General features: G+C 33.4%; 1 pseudogene across 1 annotated transcript in view; it reads left to right on the top strand.

Annotated features, from left to right (window-relative positions):
* LOC143226065 (14-3-3 protein epsilon-like) overlaps positions 1 to 10,220 on the top strand; it is a 45,842-nt pseudogene extending 35,622 nt beyond the window's left edge. Inside the window, exon 5 of the transcript XR_013014275.1 lies at positions 10,027 to 10,220. The product of XR_013014275.1 is annotated as a 14-3-3 protein epsilon-like (transcript). The remainder of the gene's footprint in view (positions 1 to 10,026) is intronic.
* Positions 10,221 to 17,815: the final 7,595 nt, after the last annotated feature.

The following is a 17,815-nucleotide window of genomic DNA, read 5'->3' as shown; positions in this document are numbered from 1 at the left end:
TCTTTGACATTGAGGAGGCTTATGATACAGTGTGGAGGTATGGCATTTTGGAAGACCCCATTTATATGAGTTATGTGGCAATTTGTTCACTTTTATTAATTTTTTAATGGACAGGTGATTCCAAGTTCCTGTGGGTTCGACACTTTCTTGTTCTTTTCCACAGGAACTTGGAGTCCCTCATGGCTGTGTTTTGGGTGTCACACTTTTCAGTTTAAAGAGTAATGCCATCACTGAACAACTCCCTCTTACTGTTGCAAACAGGCTCGATGTCAATGATTTTCACATTTAGTGTCAGTCATCTAACATGAGATATTGAGTGGCAGCTACAGACTACCCTCAATCATTTACTCAAGTGGACCACAGCAAACAGCTTTAACTTCTCTCTCTCTCTAAAACTGTTTGCATGCACTTTTGCCACTAATGGGACATTCACCCTGATCCTGAACTTGTAATGGTGAAGTTGTGCTGCCTGTGATCCTTGAGACAAAGTTCTTGGGGTTTATCTTTTATTTTAAATTGACCTTTATACCACACATCAAGCAGGTATGGGTTGAATGTACAAGAGCACTGAACATCTTCCATGTTCTCTCTTCCACCACTTGGAGAATGGATCAATGTTCTATGTAAAAGATATATTGTGCTGTCATTCAATCAGAACTGTGGATAACTGGTCTGTGACTCTGCCAGAACCTCGGCCTTGAAGATGCTGTACCCCATTTATCATCAGGGACTTTGGCTCTGCACTGGGACTTTCCACACTTCCCTAGTACTGAGCTTATACGCAGGGTAGCATGAACCTCCTCTAAGCCTCTGCCGTTTGCAACTGTCTTTACTGTATACTTTGAGACTTTGTTCCTTACCAGAACATTCCACCTGGGGTTGTGTTTTCTTTCCTCAGCGGGCCATGCTTTTTTAGAACAGATCATCTTCCATTTTTCCTTTTGGCTTTCATATCCAGGTGCAGTTGGATGAATTGAGTCTGTCATTAGAGAACATTGCTCTATTCACTGTCAGCCCATCCCACCATGTTTTATTACAGTCCCCCAAATGTGACCTTTCTTTAAGTCATCTGAGAAAAACGGATACTTCCGAATGTCTGTTATTTGCTGAACATCTTTTGAACCATCCTTCCATTCCTACTTATATGGATGGTTCAAAATCAGGTGACTCTGTGGACTCTCCCATGGTTTGGTGGTTGTGTGCAGAATCCCCTTTACAGTTTCTGTGTTATTGTTGAACTGTATGCCATTTTTCTTATCCTGGATCATGTAGAAGCTGAGCAGTACTCAAATTGCACTATTTATACTGACTCGCTTAGTTTTCTACTGGACATGGAATTGCTTCACGTTAGTTCTCACTCTGTTCTTGCCAATATTCAAAACTGACTAGCCCATTTTTCTTTAACATCTACTTCTGTCTAGCTTTTCTGGATACCAGGCCATGTTGGTATTCGTAGGAATGGGCTCGCCAACACTACATCTAAATCTGTCTGCCCTGATACTATCACTGCAGTGCCTGTTCCATACATGGACTATGGTCCTGTATTCAAGGTTCGGCTCCATGCCAATTGACAGTTGACTTGGAGTGAGCAATGTGAAAACAGTCTTTTCCAAATAAAACCCTCTATTGGACTTTGCCCATCTTGCTTCTTTAAGGATCAGATGGAGGAATTTGTTCTAACTAGACTACGCATTGGATTACAATAACCCACATTTTACTGTCTTGTCATCATTGTGACTCTCAACGACAGCACCATTTTAAACATGTTTTACCAAAGGTTTGTCCATAATGTTAAACACTGTTATTGGTAATGGTGGCACTGTCCACCTTGGTGATGTTTTTAGTTTTTTAAAGGTCATTGATCTTTTTAATGCTATTTAAGTTTTTAATTTATAAATTAGCCCTTCTTTAATATGATTCCTTTTTACTAATTGAAGTACATCTAGTTCGATTTGAAATTAGAAAATGGCCAATAACTCAACTAGGACTGGAAAGGCCAACTTCAGGTGACTAATGCTAATTTTTGAGCTTATCCATTGGTCATCTTGGCCAATTATGATAAATAAAATTATGCTACAGAAAGTCCTTTACAACTTTTATTACTGTAGTTTTCTCTTACTGCTGTAAACTAGATATAAAAATTGGATTTAATGCTATTTATGTTATTAATTCAAAAATTAAACTTTCTTTTGTTTTACCTTGATTATTTTTTATGAATTTTAATGATTTTATTTTAATTTTAACTTTTTACCGGATGTTTGGCACAGGTAACCGAGTTGCTTTGCACCATAAAACACCCAAATAACCAACTGAACAGCATTCTCCAGGATGCACCTGTTTCTCATTTTCTTATTCTGTAGTCTTTGTCTGACAATCCTTAGGGCAAATGTTTCCATTTTTATTCAAAAGGGATTGGAGGAACTTATTAGATCTCCAAAATCAGTCAAGAAGCTATGTTTTTGGGATACCTTGGTGGAAACATCTACTCCAAAATACAGTGAACTCCTCTTGAATTCAAAGGCCATTGGAGATGTGCCTATTGATGTTACTTCCCATGCTACTTTGAATTCCTCACAAGGAATTATTGTTGAGAGGATTTAGCAAAAATTCCCAAGTCAGAGATCCTTGCTGGTTCTCCAACCAAGGAGTTTCTGCAGCGTGACTGCTTCATTAGAAATTATTCTGCCTATTAGTCTTCTAAATTTGATGATTACATTGCCATGTCCATCTTCCACTGTAAAGGAAGGTGATTTAAATGGTAAGGTATGGTCATATATTCTCAGTCCTTTCAGATGTTTCCATTACCATTGGTTTGGTCATTTTAAAGTATCTCATCATGGGTTTGTGGAATGTGCTTGTTGCAGTTGGAAAGACCATGATACCTGCTAATGCAAACTGGACCCTCACTGTGTTAACTGTAGTGATTATCACCTCTCTTACTTTCCTTCTTGCCATAGTTGGGCAGAGGAGAAAGAGGTACAGCATTTAAAAACTAACTACATATTATCTCTCGAAGATACTCTGCTGCACTACCTATCACTGCTATAGTGGAAGTGCCTTCAACGAAGTTGTTCTCCAACCATTTGCAGAGTATTTTGCCCATTGTGGATAAAAGAGTTGACAAGTTAATGTTTACTCCTGTATCTGTCCCCACCATTCATTCATTCCAGCAACGACCCAGGTCCACTTTCTTTGGCACCTGCTCAGGCCCATCTTTTTTTACACTATCTGGATTCCACTCTATGATGAGTGGTGTATTGTTAGGCTATGATGAGTTAACAATCATAATATTCATTTCCATGTTTTGTTAGTGTAGATGACCAAGATGTTCTCTATTGTATAATTGGAGTGACTTGTAAAAATTGCAGTTCACTCCTTAGATTGGGATTTCTCCTCCTACTCCCCTGTGGATATCAGTTCCCAGTGTTTTGAATTTAGAGCTGAACCAATCAACACATATCCTCACACATGTATTTCAGGTGTCTTTTTATCCTCACTTGGTTGTGTTATTTTTCCTCCATAAATGTTATGGGTCAAAATTTAGGTACTTGCAGATTAAAACAGTTCTTCCTTTTACACTATTCCTCAGTTATTTTACTATACCAAGAACACTATTATTTTGCTAGGGGCAGTTGCTGTCAGTTTTGAGTTAGATGGTTTACCTTACTTGGATAGCATTACAATATCGAAAGTCAAGTTCCATGATTGGTTGATCAATTTCTCACATTGCTCTCATGTGTTCCATTTATTGGATGGAGGGGTTGAAATTCTCTCTTACTTGAGATAAAGATATGATCCTCTCAGCTCACTTAGATGTCAGTTTCTAGTTAGTCTGGGTTTTAGATGTAGTTGGCTTATTCTGTATGATCTGTCATGCCCTAGCTACTCTACACCTGGAGGCACATTTTTTTACCCTAAGGTTGTGAAAGGTTGTCACAAGATTATTTATATGACAGACACATGTAGATCAATTAGCTGGTAAGATATGTGGGAGCTTATGGCATATGAAAAGTTTTTGCATATGAAGGACAGCAACAAAATAGAATAGCTGTTTATATGAGAGAAGTACTTATCAGAAATATATTCTCAGTATAGGAAACTTGTAACATATTGAAAAACTGTGTTCATAAAATAATGATTTTTTATAACTTAATTTCTACGTAAAGTAGCACAGAAGAATAAGTAATGTTTACAGTAAGTCTCTTCTGCTAACAAAAATTTAAGATTTAATTAAATTTTCCAGCATGTTTCACAATAGAGCTGCATGATTATAGAAATTTACACATTGATTAATCATTGTGCTGATTCACAAGTGTTCAGCCAGTCAGAAAGACAAGTTATACACAATTACAAGTAAGCATTTAAAATTGAAACCTCTTACATTTTAATTTGCTTGAGGTATCAGTAAATTTGTGAAATCCATCGTTATTCTATCACTTTCAAGGCATTTATTTACCCACCTGTTTTTTGTTGTTTTTTTTTATGATGGGCATGTGTGTAATCAATAGGAGCATTTGCATTATCTACAAAAACTTACTGCCAATTTGCGATATATAGATAGGTAGGAAATAGCAAGTTGGCCTTGGATTCTTTATGTGCAATTGTTAGTTTTCGACTCTGAACTGTTAACATTTATAACCTGTTTACAGCTTTGGTAGAAAGCTAATAAAATTATAGCAATTTTGGGACGTAATATTCTAGTGCTTGACGTATTTTGAGTATAAAATTAATATGCAGGAGCTTCCTGAAATTTTATTTAAACAACTAACTTAATGAGAAAAAGTAGGTTTACTGTACCACAACATTGAATGGGAAAAAAAACTTCTAATATTTTAGTGCTAAATTTTATATATTTATGTATATTCATTATATACAAAGAATCTAAAGTAGTTAAAATATAGAAACTTCGTAAGGTAGGTAACTATACATAATTTTAAATTTTATCAGTTTATTTCATCCATAAAGCAAGCTTTATGCTAGCACTTGATTGTAACCTGATCATTTGTTTACACTAAACTCTGTTAAAAACACAGCAATAGGGCCATAAAATTAAAAGATACATGTGTGAGAAGGCTAGAAGTTGTTAGTATAAATAAGTCATTTGTCACAATGTGCAGTCATTGTATGAAAAACGTATATCATTCATTTTATTTTCTGTTTTCTTAACTTTTCACTGCACACTGATGATTTTTATCACAGTTGGTATTAAGATAGAAAAAAACAGATGAATAAGTTTTACTGGAAAGAACTTTTGCTGTTCCATTAGGAGGTTCTAGAGTATATGCAAATAAAGTAAGAATATATAAGAAGTATTTTTATTCTTAATATGAAAATTACCTTCAACTTAGATTGAATTAACACAGGCAAATCTCTAGTAAAAAGTACTTTTTATAAAAAAAATTGATATTTTGTGTACAACAGTCTTGGATTATATACAAAAAATTATGAAAATTTTGTGAAGATATTTAGCTTTGAAATTAAAATAAATGATTCTACTCTGGGCTTCCACCAGAAAAATAACTCTCTTAGTCACTGTGGCTAAACAAAGTAATTTTCTTTTAGCCACAGTGACAGTTGTTTAGCCACAATTTTAGGTTGCCAAAAACTGTGTGGTGCGTGACTTTTAATACGCATCAATTCCATCCAGTAAAAAATAATTGTAATTATGTGAAAATCTACAAGACATTAAGTTTTGTACTATTTTTTTATCCCCCAGCACTCTTCTCTGCCAAGAAAACAAAACAAAATAACAAAATAAATATGATAAAGAGGAAAATAAAGAGATACATTTCTCAAAATAACACAGAAACAAAAAAAAACAACAACTTAAAACTAGAATACAGTAGCATGACTAGTAAATAGATAAATCCAATGGCAGCTCTTGGCCAAATCATTCTCAACAGAAGATATGGTAGAAGTTGACACCTGAGGTTCCGAAGCACATTTCTTCAACAGGGAATGGTACCCACGTCTGTCTTTGTGAGTGACCCAGTATCTTTATGCAGAGTCGAAGTTAAAATGATCTAAAGGTTTGGACTCCATTGATAAGTTCAGTAACATTTCTGTCTTGGCCACAGACAGACTGCTCCTGGCATCTGTTTTGATGCTGTTGTACCTGCTAATTCCCTGCTCACAGTCAACAGATGTAACTGGAATTATTAATCCAATTGCTGCAAGCTCAGACAGATTTGGAAAAGTTTGGGTCTGGTGGATGTATTCCTTGTAAAAGCTCTTCATGTTTCTGTTTTTGTGAGCATCCTGTTCCATTATGTTCCTTAGTAGCACCCATTCAGTCAGTGCCTCATCCTCATTGATGAAAAAACTGGCATGATGTTAGTGTCTGGGAATGTTACTTGTAGTCTTGTGACAACCTCTTCAACAAATGACTCGGCAGCTGATCTGTACTTTTCACGTTGTTTCACGTTTCTTTGATGTTATGGCCTCTGTAAGAAGTGTTAGCCATTGGAATCAGGAGCTTGTGGGAGTTCCTACAGCGCAGTCTTTGTGTAAGGACCAGGGATGTGTACCAGTGACAGAATTGACCCATCAATAATTGCTTTAGCCTGATCATAAGATAATCAGCTCTCTGTAGAGATCTTGACAAAAGTCCAAGAATGCCAACAGCATCAGCCAAAAAATGTCTCATTATGACAAAGCTGTAACATGACATTTGCTCTACTAGACCATGTAGCAGAGCTCAGCCTGGAGTATCACGTTCCATTGCTACGACCTGCAGGCAGCTTATCACAGATGCAATACAGTTGACTAGTGCTTGGATGGAATCATTAAAAGAGAGCCATCGTGTGAAGAACACTTGCTTGATTTTGTTGCTTTTCTCTCCATGCAATGCTTTGCTCTCTTCCAGAACCCAACACAACTTGGGAGAATATTTCAGGCTTTTTGCAATCTGGTTCAAAACTGAAATGTACTTTGCAAGGTATAGCACCTGGTTTGCTGCCTTTTCAGCTGCTAACTATAATCTGTGTGCCAGAAACATCCAGGGGCATTCCTCCTTAAATTTTGTAGCAACACCTGTTTTTATTCCAACCATGACATTTGCACCATCAGTTGCAAGTCCAACCAAGTCAACATCAAACAATCCCCAATCTGCCATGACTGAGTGCATTGTGTTGTAGATAGAATCAGCCCCAGTGTTGGTCAGCTCATGCACAGCAAGGAATCGACTTGTAATTTCACCTAATGATGAAAGATACCTGGTATAAATTATCAGTATAGAGGTGTTTCCTGCATCAGTTGCTTCATCTGCTTCAAGAGCAAAAAATGGGAAAGGCGGTGTCTGCATTTCATCCCGAACTACATGATTTAGGGCACTGTACATATCATCCAGAGACTAACTGTGAATGTATATGAAGCTCTCTGTTCCACTTGTGACTGAATCTGTAGTTTCTTTAGAAGGGTCACTCCCTGTTAAAAAATATGTAAGAACTTATGTTTTGAAATAAGACTACCAATTAAAGAAATAAAGATATTTGGAAGAATTGGTTAGCTACTTAATTTTTGATAGATTTTTTTCAAAATGTTTCACTTTTAGAAAATTGCCTTTTGTTTTAAGAAAATACTGTAGAAAACAAAATATCTTACTAATACTAGAATGAAGGATATTCTTACATTGAATACTTGTCGTGAAAGGAAGGAATGAAACTTCACAGTTGGGATGGCTTTCTTTGCTTGTACAAGTAATGTGGCCATATGTGTTTGAATGCCACTTTTACACCCCACATACACATTCACAGCAACAGTTGACATGTCCTTCTTTAAAACTTGTTATGCTACTGCACTGCGATTATCTTCCGACCATGCATGCTTCACCAAGTCGTCTTTTTTAAGCTTAGTAGCAGTTTTCCCAGTGGTAGTATAAATATTTGTCTTCTTGTTGTCCCTGCATAATTTGCAATGAAATGTATTTTGTTGGGAAACATGTTCCAGCCAAGGGAACTGTGAAAACCAAGTTTCTTTAACAACTCTGTGAAAATCGTGGGTGTATTTTTTTTTCACACCGACAGTCTGATCACTGCTGCAAGCTTCATTTCCTTCAGAGCTGTCTTTTATTTTGGAAGTGGATTTCCCACCATCAGTTGATGTTGTTGCTTTGACCTTCTTTTGAAAAAAAACTATATATCTAACTGTTTAGATATCAACTCCTATCTGATCTAGGAGTTCTCATGATCTCAATTCAAACATATGGGATTTCCACTTTGATACAGACCATATGTTGGTTTGACAAAAGTCAGGTTTTCTCTGATTACTGTTTCTGTACCACGGGCAAAATCAAACATGTAGCATAAGAAATGAAAATAAAAGAAATCATTAGCACAGTTGAGTGTTATATTTTTTTTAAATTTCATTTGTTAGTTATTATATCCCTGAAATCATAAAAATACATATATAAAGAAAATATAGATTACAGTCAGTGGTAGGTTTTAAAGACGTTTCTTGTTTCTTCAACTCGCTAGGGGGCACCTCTGGTCATTTGTCATCGTTAATAGCATGGATGGCGGTAAAAACCATGAAAATCCCAAAACGTGAGCAAAATAAATAAAGGAAAACCATCCAAGACCAACAAATTATTATTTTTTGCCACTGTGGCAAAACCAACACTAGATTTTTTAGACATAGGCTGTTTCATTTTGCCAATGGCAATGTGGCTAGTGGAAGCCTAGCTACTTGTAACTTCACACAAGGTTGTTCAAAAAATGGAGCAATTCCATGAATGTAAAATTAACAAGAAACATGCATAATGATATTTCAATATCTTTGATAGTTGGAATAATCAGGAACCATAATTTTTATTGGTTTATTGTTTTCATGCAGCTAATCAATTTAATCATATTTTTGATTGATTAAATGCTTTATGTGACACTGATTAATGCTCTTTGACGGCTGATTATACAGATTATTAGAGTTAATTGCCTATCCACATTTGACAACTGTGATGAAAGGAAAACTATTAAAGACATTATTAGTTATACATTAAACAGTGTAACTAGATAATGTATGATTTCTTGCAATATAAAATGAAATTCATATTTCCTATCATGAGATCCAAAGATTTTCAAACTTATCTTTTTCTTTTTGGTTAAATATTGGTGTTTATACTCAGTGTAACCTGAGTTTCTACTTCCATTTTAATCTACAATAGTTACTAGAAATGTTACAACTCATTTTTTTTAATGCCAGGTGTGTTTTAAACTACTTGAAAGTTAGTCAAATGTTATGCATGTTTATAGCAGCTATAGAAAAATCTTGAATTATACATCTTTAAAGAAAATTTAATACTTTAACTTAATCACTTAATCACAAATAACGCATTTGATATAAGTAGCATTTCATTGTAGCTCAGTAAGTAAAATTTTTGACATACAAAATGTCCATAATCTACTGTATCATAAGCCTAAGCAAGACCTTACTTTAAGCTAAATTAAGTTACTGGAAAATCCTTGATTCTTTCAAAGTATGACTTTTGCATTTTGCTCATTTTGGTGAGTACACTTTTTTATGAAATAATTATGAAGTTGAAATGTATGAATGTATATTTGCTTGTATAAAACATCTCAAACTTTACAGCTGGCATTTAAAAACAAGTTTAATACTACTTTTACATCATTCACAGTGTCGTGTATATAAATTTTACACTAAGTTTGAAAGTTATCTGCATTTGACATATTAGAAATATAAATAATTTTACTACCTGTATACCTTCAAAACCCACAGTATACTTAAAAAACAAAACAAGAATAGCAGTTACCATGAAGAAAATATGATAATCAAGCCAGTCAACTCTGGGCAATGCAAACTTTCAGGAGCTTTTTTTTTATCCCACTTCTTAAGCAAAGGCCTTAAAAGAAAAATTCAATGTACACTGTTAAACCAGTTGCCCAACCAAAACTTTTGGAAATTGAACTAGTCAACTCTTATTGATTGATGTTTATACACAGAATTGATCATCATTTTAATAAAATTATGACTGTAAAAATGTTGTTCAGTATTTATATTTTCTCATTACAGGAGAAGGAGAAACCCAAGAGAAACAAAAGGAACAGGTTCAAGATGTTGAGGAACAAGATGTCTCATAAACTTGTGATCCTTGGTCATCTAGATCTGTTGCAATTACTTTACATGTACTCATTCTCCTGCATCATAAAGATTTGTATTCACTGTGGTCATCTTTTGTTTTTTTGGGTTTTTTTAACCCCCTTGCATCATAAGGTTCTGTGAATAGTGCTAAAAGCCAGCCAAGTCCATGGTGATAATCTTTATGCTCAGCCTAGAATTGTTTGGATGTGTTACTCCACAAGTTTTGTATATGGTTTGTTCAAAAGCACTATTTGTTTCATTTATTTTGGTACACCATTCAACATCTTTGTGTGTGGTGTATGTCTTTATTACTCTTAAACATAAAGTGTGTCTGGGGGGTATATTGGGTAATTCCTAAAGATTGCAAGTAATTTAATGTCTTTTATATTAAGCTGGGATCTGTTGTAATTAAGAAAAAAATTAATTTTTTTTTGACTTATTTAAAACTGAAACAGGCTTTGGTGATTAGCTTTAATGCTTTGCATTAGTGTTAGTTAATAGTTTATTTTTTACTGTTGTCTGAGATTGTGCAGTTGGAGTTTATAAAAAAAAATAAGTTTCATATATTCTTATATTACAGAAAATTAAGTCTTTTTTCCTCCTACTGCTTTTTTTTTTTTTTTTTAAGCAAATTGAGTGTTAACAATAGTTTAAAGTAACCTAATATTTTCAGAATTTGACAGGTACTTAAAGTTGATTCATGTGTAATTTATATATATATATATATATATATATATATATATATATAAGTGTATTGATAATATGCAGTCTACAAAGTTTTCGAGGTTTTGTATTGCAGTTTTGCAATTGGGAAGTTTTTTTGCTTTTATATATTTTTTAAAACTAGAAAAACAATAGTGTAAAACAGTAGCTTCTCAAAGTAGTTGAAATTTTAATGTTGTTTAATTACAGCATTACAAATTAAAAATCTAGCATCTAGTGGTAGATTTGTACAAATCTAGATAGGTATTTTCTGTAATAGTTAGTGATTTAAACAAATGATGAGGATTCTGATTCATAGTTATTAATTTTATTAACATTTAGGCTTACTTTTTATTAATCTACAAAATGTGTAATGCATAAATATTTTTGCTTAAGTTACAAGCTGTTTTGAGGTTGTACACAGAAATTAAATAAATATTCTTTCCTTTATACACTGTTCTAACTAACTTTCAGAATGAATCAATTTATGACATAGATGTCATTTCTTTAAGACTGTCATTTTCTTGCTGTGCATTCCAAATTAGGCTCATTCCATTTAAAATATACAGCAAACAGTAAAAACATCTTTGCAAATAAAACTAAACGAGTGTGCAAAAGTAGCATAACAGCTTTTAAGCATTATAAACTGGTAATCTAACTGTTGTTTGGAGTCTTAAATTGTAATCATCGATGACGTGCTCAAGGAAACAAGTTTTTGTCTTTTTTACATTACAAAAGAAAGTGCATGAATTGAATGCAAAACTCTGTTACTTTACTAGTTTTGATAATGTGCATTAATGAACTTTGACATTTTTATTTTGTAAGAGAAGTTGTAAGGAAGTTTCTTTTTTTCCACTTTCATCTTTTAAGTTTTTGTAATACAAATGCCATTTCCTTACTCTGAGTTTGAGCTTTCTATATTTTGTAATAAACATTTAACGTTATTCATTGCTTATTAGATACTTTTTTAACTCTTCAAATATTTTCGTTGTAGATTTATTGTGTAATTATTTATAAGTTGATTCAAGGGTTAAATAACAATTCAGAACAAACAAATGTCTGAAAGAAATGAAGAGCCAGGGTGATGAATCCTGTACAAAGATTATTAAAATAAAGCCAGATTCATTTGTTTGTTTCTTTGCCTTTTTTTATTTTATTTTTTGTATTCTAGTGTTTCATCATAAAATGGAGTATTGAGAAAGATAATCAAATGTGATTTCACATCCTTTGGTAATAAGTTTTAAGTTTTTATTACATTAGTGTGACCAGATTCTTTTACGCTTACTATAAATTTGGACTATCTGAAGGAAATACATATGAACATTGTGGCCAAACCTATAAGATGAAATGCAACAGAGGAAACAGTCTTAACAGAGGTTTACATTATACCTTAGAATGTTAAGACTGTAAAATAAGGAAAAAGTTGGAAAGCAAGCTGGATGGTTTAAAGTTAAACAGTTTTTTTAAATAGGTGCTCTGATTTGTTTGGTAAACTAATTCTTTAACAGAGGTTTATATTTAGAACGTTAAGGTGCTATCGAATAACAAAAATGTCAGAAAGCAAGCTGGGTGATTCAAAGATAAACAGTTTATTAAAGTAGGTACTCTAGTTTATTGGAGTAACTTAGTGTGCTTTCACTGTGAGTGGAATTAGTGATAAATTATTTTTTATTTATTGATTCAGCACAAAGCTGTCAGTGAACTGTCTTTTCAATTACATGTAGGGTAACTGAAAAAAAGTTAATAGCAGGGCACTTATTAAGATATTGCATGTTAAGGATATATCTTGTAAAGGGCAGTGCATTTTTATTGTATTAGATGAAAGTAGCAAATATGAATAGTTCTGTTTGGCTTTCTTTCTTTCCCTCAATAACTTTACATTGTTCTGTAAAGAGGAGTATTTGAGAACAAAACCTTAGATTCGTGTTAACTCATTCATATATGTTTTAATATTGTTTATAATGTTTTTTTTTAAAAACTGTCTCCTTTTACATGAAGTAATGCACACAAACAAAATTCATAATTTGTATTGCATTTATCCTGTTATTTTTGTCTGTTTCTCTCTTTGATACATATACATACAATTTTTGTATAAAATTGGAATAGGCTTATGTGCAATAATGTACTAAAAATGTAAACTTAGAAAACATTGAAAGGTGAAATCAGGAACTAAAACATTAATAGTCTTTTGAGAGTGGAAATATAGATCTTTGTCATTTTGTGTATCGTACTAAGTGTTATCTGAAGTTAAAGCAGTGAGGGAAAGATAACTTATTTCATGAAAATCTGTTTGATTGCAAAGAGAGTTTTTGAAGTTATACATTATTATCCAGAAAAGTACTAGAATTGTGCACTTTATAGAATGCAGTAACAGAGAAGTAAATTGCCAACATAATGAATGGTATTTTCTTTTAGTAAGCTTAATTTAACTAGCTTATGCAAAAAATTCTTTCTTGTTCTTCCTGCAGTATAAGTAAAAACCTGGTCTTTGAAGTAGCTGTGGGTGTCATTCATCTTTTAAGTGCCATGTATTAGAAATAATGCATTGGTCATATGAAGATTTTTGAATTACAACTAGGTGATCACATACAGTAGAACAATTTGGGGCATAATGTATCTAATAAGCTGGAGTCTTGTTTAATTTTATTTTGAAATAAACTGTTAGACAATTACCAAATAATGAACTTATACTCCTCTTGTCTTTTAACTTCTTGGAACGTTTTGAAACTTCAATTTCACCATAATTACCTCTACTGTTTGTTGGAAAGATATTTCTTGCTGGTTGTTTGTGCAGCATTAATTTTATAGTTTAAAAGAACAAAACATGGTTGTTTTTGACTTGGTAAGAACAGATGTTAATGGTAGTAATATATCTAGTTAAGCTAACAGTTTAGTTACTGGCCTGTATTATGATTAGCAAAATTTAATCCTCTGTAGGCCTAACTTTACTGGCATTCTTTAGATAAATAAAATGTATGTGCTTGTATTACACCATCATGGCTATGTAAGCACAGTAACATTCTAACTTTTCATTGGTAGTGCTGTTCTTATTCCCATTAGCACAAATTGGGAAAAGTATATGCATTTCTTGGGTCAAAATAAATTGACGTTTTTGTGTTTCTGAATTGAAGTTAATTAATTTTTACATTTCATAGTTATGCTAACAACAAACAAGAAAATGTTGCATAAGCTATACATAAACGTATTTTCATAAATTTAAAAAAATCTTTGAGAATGTAAATATGTATTTTCAGTACTGCACAGTTATTTACCAACATGGATCTGCTAATGCATGTTATTTGCATGCAAAGTCTGAAAGGTTAAAGCTGGTATCATACCTCTAATTCTAGTCGTTCAATGCCAATTTTAACTTATCGTTGCCATCAGCATGTAGCACTTTCCACACACACACACAAAAGCACAAAGTGTGTGATTGATTTATTTTTGAGTCACAGTGGTAAATACCAAAGTGAAATCCTGTGTTGAGAACATTAAGTGATTTTGGATATCGGGGAAAAGGGTGCAGAAAATAGGAAATTAATAGTGCTATAAATAGCCTTTAAATTTAAAAGATGGGTTTATGGAAAATTCAATAATTTTCAACATAAAACTTGAAGGAATGTGTTTGTATAGAAATAAAACAAGTCTGGATAATGATTGTGGGTGATATAATTAATGCTGAATGTTTTATAAAAATAGAATTAAATCTGCTTTTTGCTATTGTGAAAAGTTGTCACCAACTTTTCACTTAATATTATTTAAGTACTTAAATATTAGACTTAGTTGTTTGGTCAGTTGGTAGCTGAATTTTCCGGCTTTATAAATTTTTCCAGATGTGCTAGAAGCCACCCATTTTCAGAATTTTAATATCAAAGGAATACCACACGTCATTTTATAAATATTATCAGAAGTATAATTTACAAACAAATTCTCTCTTTAGTTATAATTCCAGAAAGAACGAAACTTCAGTTGTTCAAGCAAGTCCCGCTCACACACCCAAATACTAATTCACTTTCATTGTGCCGGAAGATAATTCAAAATCTTAATATTTTCAAAAAAAGAACTTTCAAGCGGTTTTTCAATTCCTCCCCATTATGTTCTAAAACCACACAGTACTGGTATTGCTATTATGACTTGTGATGATTAACCAGTCACTTCTTACAGGTTTTATGGGACACATTGGGATAGCAGTATGTTACCCAAATCCACCGACTTTATGTCCAGTTACTCTAAACAAAACGTTATTTTCACATATTCTTCGTTTTTTCCCTGCTATGCAGGTGAGCTAAATTATTCTAAATGTGTGTACGAAACGTCTCTTCGATATGTTGAGTCTTCATATAAATATATCCTATGCAAAGTCCATATTCCAAATCTCACAAGTTATCAGTTGTTTCCTTGCGTTGTCAATCTATTTCTAAGCTCGGTATTAGATTTTAAAAAATACTGTAAAAATCCTTGAATTGTAATTATTATATTAAGACTAGCTTGCTAGTTCTCCAATTCTAAATTATAGCCAACTTAATTGAAAATAAAATGAATTATGTAAGTAATTTTGTGTTTTTAAACCAATGTGCACAGAGTCGGTCCAGTGGACTGACTTTGTAGTGGGGAAAGAATGTTTACTCCCATTCTGAATTTGCTGTATTATCTGTTATACAAATAAATGCTATAAAAGTACTTGTACTTGGAACATGTCTGGGAGTTCACAATGTCAGCCTGACTCGGACTCTTAACAAGTCGTTGGGAAGAATAGAAATACATTCGTTCACCAGACAGTTTTCAAATCTTGTTCCTTTCAGTATTCATGCATATGGTATGTAATATTTACCACACGCCGTTGCTAAATAAAAAAGTATGGTAAATAAAAATCGTTAATTATTATTTTCCTTAATCTAGTTCACACAATAATAGTTGTTGTTTAGGAAATTTATTATGTAAGTAGTGCTTAGACCACCAAAATGTCTATTGTATCACAGTAGGACTGATGCATTATGAGTAATATAGATGATTGTATTAAACCAGAAGTACACAAACATACCTTGGCCCGTCATCAACACCGAAAGTAAACAAAAATGCCCTTTACTTAAATAACTATTGTATGTATCCATTGACCATAAATTATACGTTTATCTGGAGCTGGAAGTAAACAAGTCCTCCAACACGTGCCGAGGGTATTGACCTAATATGTACGTCAACAACACTGTCCCTATCTACTATCTAGCGAAACCACAGCCAAGGGAACGAGCTGGGAGAAATCAGGACTACAAACGTGGATATCAGGGAAAAGGGTGCAGAAAATAGGAAATTAATAGTGCTATAAATAGCCTTTAAATTTAAAAGTAAAGAGCATTTATGATAGGTGTTTTACTTTCATCTAGAAACAAGATTGGCGTGAAATGTTATGTAAATCACTTGGATTTATTTTTCTTTGTACAATAGGGTTTTCTGAATTTGATATACATAAAAAGGTCTAATTAAGAAGTTCGTTGTTACATTAAATCATATTGTGACAAAATTTATGAACAAATAATTTATATGTTTATTAGATCCAAATATCTACAGTAATTCTTATTTGGATATAGATCTACACTTGAAATCTTCATAATATAAACAATACTGTCCACAAGCTGTCGAATAAAGGTTTTGCACAACCTTCATGGAAGTCCACGTTTGACACTTTTTTTATGAATATTGTTATGCCGTGAGATTGTGGAGGTAAGTCCAAGGGATCAAAATATTCACCTTTTCGACCAAAGTGGACAGATAGTGACACCCAGGTTTATGATCTGTGGAAACAGAAATCTTAAGTTTTGAAAGACTTCAACCTCCGAACTTATGTGCAACAGTTGGGACAAATAATACCTTTCCGCTGAATAAAACTAATAGTCAATTTACTAATACTAGCAATGCTAAGGATCCATCAAAACACAAAAGCACTGATTTCCCAAAGCATGATAGTACACGAAAAGATAAGAGAAGTGAGTGAATAACAACGTCTGAAAAAGTTCTAAACCTAGAGGTGAGAGTTGTGATAGTAATAAGAAAGTAAAGAGTAGAATAAGTGATAACAGAGTAAGATAGGAAATAGAACTTTAAAACTTCTCAGACAAATCTACACTTATGCCTAACGTAAGCAACAGAGCATCCCATCAGAAGTGTCTGAAAGAGGGAGTACCTGTAAGACTACATTATGTAACACAAATTTTATTCCTGGATAGTGTGTGTTATTTCTTAATTGCTTATCTTGTAAAATTACAGAAAATGGCCATTATTCCTTTCAAACTTTGTTTTTGTGACCTGGATAATGAAATTTAAAAGTTGATCTATTTTCTATGTACAAATGGGCAGATTTGCACATTTTCATTTACATAAGGTCTGAATAAAACAACATACGAATCAAGATTTACATGTATTTATACTGAAGTTGAACAAAAATGTTTAGAAGTGAGTAGTTTTTCGAGATTTGCGACTGTAATGTAAATTACTTTCACGTATCAGCCCCCAAACATAGTATCCCATTATGTTTTCGTTATACGCTCCTTGGTAGCAGCGTTCAAAGTCCAGTATATCTTAGTGGAAGCGCTCGCCTTTCTCCTCTGAGTATGCTCCCATTCTCTCCTTGAATTTATCAAGATGAGCATCAAGGATATGGACTTTCAGGGACATCCTGCAGCCCATTTTGCTGTAGTTATTTTCGGCCTCGTGATTGCCCAAGAAGTCCCGAACCACAGCGACAAAGATGCTCCAAGCTTTTTTTTCCTTTCCTTTCGAGTTTCTTGGGGAATTTTGTGCACTCCAGGATCATCTTTATTTGTGGTCCAAAGCCTCTTTGGATAGGTTTATGTGTTTACTTAGGCAGCTAGAACTAAACTGAAGTTCTAGAATTTTCAAGAACCTTTTAGAAAATTCTAGAACTTCAGTTCTAGAACTTCTCTATCAGCTACTCGGCACTGAATCTACCTGGAATGTTCTGGAAAATGGGTAAATTTGAAAATTCCATTACCTAGGTCACAGA

This window comes from Tachypleus tridentatus, chromosome 1 (genome assembly GCF_004210375.1).
Source record: "Tachypleus tridentatus isolate NWPU-2018 chromosome 1, ASM421037v1, whole genome shotgun sequence".
NCBI classification, from domain to species: Eukaryota; Metazoa; Arthropoda; class Merostomata; order Xiphosura; family Limulidae; genus Tachypleus; species Tachypleus tridentatus.
The sequence above is the reverse complement of the archived record's forward strand: the minus strand, read 5'-3'. Positions and strand labels throughout refer to the sequence as shown.